General features: G+C 26.9%; 1 pseudogene; it reads right to left on the bottom strand.

Annotated features, from left to right (window-relative positions):
- Window positions 1-1,879: 1,879 nt before the first annotated feature.
- Window positions 1,880-2,563, bottom strand: LOC112085444 (annotated as a pseudogene).
- Window positions 2,564-3,437: the final 874 nt, after the last annotated feature.

The raw sequence follows: 3,437 nt of genomic DNA, 5'->3' as shown, positions 1-3,437 counted from the left end.
CTTCCATTTAATGAAAAATGACCGTTCAAAAAAAAAAATAAAGTTAAAGGTTTAGGGTTGTGTTTGGGTTTTAGAATCTGATATATTTTTATGGCAAATACATGGTTATATCATTAAAAATTTCAAAATATTTGAATATTTCAAATAGTTGTTAAAAGTTTGTGATTTTTTTGTGATTAATTAGCCACAATTCAACCATGGATTAAATCCGTGGCAAATTTGTCAAGAAAAATTTCTTAAAATATGTGGCAAATATTGACACGAATTTTTTGTACCAATTTGTGGTAAATTTTGTCACATAATGCCACAAATTTCGTACAAGTGGCAAATTTGACACGAATTTATCACAAAATATAACAAAATTTTAAAAAATATTTTTCGTAGTAAATTTCTTATAATTTTATGGTAAAAATTAGTTACCACAAAAAAGCTGTGGCAAAATTCTTGCAATAAACAACATTTCTAGTAGTTGTTTATATTATATTTGTATATTTAGAATTTTAGGCTGGTTGATTATTATAAAAAATAACATATTCATTTATCATTTACGTTATTATAAAAATATTATTTAAATTTAAATATTTAAATTTTATAAATTAATATCCGATTTTTATTTTTGTAAATATATAATAACAATTGATTTTAGTGATTTAAACTAAATCTCTAAGCTATATTTATGGAAATTCAAAATAATCAAATTTATATCTATATTTTCGGAATTAAATGTAACTGTAAAATATAATATATATTTAATTAAATATTATATCCAATTAGATTAATATTAAAATAGTTTCGAAGCATAACTTCTTAACAAAAAATAAGAGGTGTTTAGATGCATATACTAAAAATGTTTTTCTTTTACTAAGATAAATTAACAAAGATCATAAAACATTGATAAATAACTATAAATCAAATATTAAAACAATATTACAAAAACATATTAATAAACAAATATTAATATAAATTACATATAATTTGTAATAGTACACACAAACAAAATCATAAATTACAAAGAAATTACTAAATCAATGTTATATGAAAGCAGCTGTTTGAGGCTTTTGAGAGTGTCCATGTTAGCTTCTTAAAAACTTCAGGAAAAAATGTCATGTCATCAATAGTTTTTACCAAGCAAAAATGTCATCTTTATAATAGTTTTGTTTAATAAAATTCAACACCCTATCCACTATTTTTATTTTTTTTGTTTATTTTCATTTATATATTAAAACTATATATTAATAATAATTAAAACTAAATAACTAAAAAATAATATAAAATTTAAATAATTTCTTTGTAATATATTCAAATAATAACACAAAGAATAGAAAATAATTTTATTAAAATAAATAAAATTACAAAAAAAAAACTCAAATTGCAATACAATACATAAATAAACACCCCACACTTTGACAAAAAAAACACACACCACACAACTAGAGAAACACACATGACTTAATTGTTATAACAAATTCAACCAAAAAAATAAAGCTCTTAAATCCCATATAGAGATTTAAAATCTCTTTAATCATGAGACTGTCCAAATTTTGTCCATATGTGTTTGATTAGATCCGCTTGCAATTTGTGATGTATATTTAAATTACGCAGCTTAGATCTAGCATGCACATGATTTGCTAATGCAGGTAGCACCTTGGTAAAGAATGATCACAGTGAACTAGACCTATTTGCCTCAGATTGATCATAATTGGTCCAATTTTGTAGATATGTATCTCGTTCATCCTCAACATTCATATTATGCAATATGATACATAACCTCATGATAATAGCCAAATCAGCTATGTTCCACATCCGAGCATGTTCATGAATGATTTTGAATCGAGCCTGCAACACTTCGAATGCACGCTCAATGTCGTTCTGATATGCCTTAAGATGCTACTGCTTCAAGAATAGCAGTGGTGGTTCTTTTATCTCCTTGAGTAAATTGACCTTCCCAGGCCGTAGGAGAATATTTCCATTCCCAGTTCATGCAATTAATACTTCTAATCATCCCTGGAAACCCTCACATTTCACTAACGTGTAGAATTCATTGCAGGTCATCTTGAGTTGGAGCTCTTAGAAACATTTGCTCATACAATTGTATAATTACTTTACAAAAGCTACACAAGAACTCCAATGCTGTAGTACCTCCTATTTTGATGTATTCATCAACCGCATCGGCCGCAACACCATATGATATCATTTGCATGGCTGTGGTACATTTTGCCAATGGAGAAATACCTTCTTTCTTGGCAGCGTCAAATCGTTGAGTGAAGTAGTTGTCACTGTTTGATAGGTCTGTAACAATCCAAAGGAAAACATGTTTTCGCATCCGGGATCACCGACGAAACACTGCATCATCATATATAGGTTGATTGGCAAAGTAGTCATCAATCAATCTTTGATTGGCAGCTACGTGATCTCTCTTGAAGTATTTTCTATTGTTACGAGGTGTATAGTCCTCTTTTATTTTGTTGTGACGCTCTCTAAACCGGTTGAAAATATACTTTTCTTCAATTTCACACTGCTTCTTGTAATCTTCGACATTGAAAGAAAATTCTGATGGATCCATTGATATTTTTTAAGGATGATGAGATTTGTGGTATTGGTACATCAATGGAAGAATGACTACTTATTTATAAGAAAATGAGTGGTTGAAATAACTGGAATCCAAACAAATATTACATTACATTTTAATACATAAAGATAAGATTTTTTTCTTCAAAAGCCGAAAAAAGACAAAAACACATTATTAAAGAAGAAAAAGACAAGCACACATTAATTATTAATAAAGAAAATTACAAACACCCATTATTAATGGTATAAAATGATGAAACAGAGACATGCATTATTAAAGGAGAAATCAAAGATTAACGACAAAAAATAATACTGCCAAAAATTACGGATTTTTTGTCAAAAAATTAAAGATTACAGACATAGAAATATTATTAAAGCAGAAAATGACAATGACACATTATTAAAGCAGAAATTGACACACACATTATTAAAGAAAAAAAGGACAAGCACACATTATTAAAGGAAGAAATTACAAACACACATTATTAATGCTAAAAAATAACAAAAGCGATACACACATTATTAGAGGAAAAATCAGAAACAACATTATTAAAATTAACAACACACTTGACATCATTTAATTTCCAAATAGATCATGGCCTAGCTTCTCCAACAGATTTTTTTTTTGCGATCATCGAGATGCTCTTTTTCACTTAGAGCATCTCCAATGTATTCTTCCATTTTTGTCTCCAAAATGGATTTCAGTTTCTTTCCAATGTATTTCTCAATTTTTTACTCCAAAAAGAATATTTTAAGTATAGTCTTTCTTTTTTATTTTATAATAAATTACTAATAATACACTTTAGTTATAAAAATTATAAATGAACCCGTTTATGTTTTTTATTACCTTTTAAAACTTTCAGAAATAA

This window comes from Eutrema salsugineum, unplaced genomic scaffold, assembly GCF_000478725.1.
Source record: "Eutrema salsugineum unplaced genomic scaffold, Eutsalg1_0 scaffold_3, whole genome shotgun sequence".
NCBI lineage: Eukaryota > Viridiplantae > Streptophyta > Magnoliopsida > Brassicales > Brassicaceae > Eutrema > Eutrema salsugineum.
This window is presented reverse-complemented; position numbering and strand designations above follow the sequence as displayed.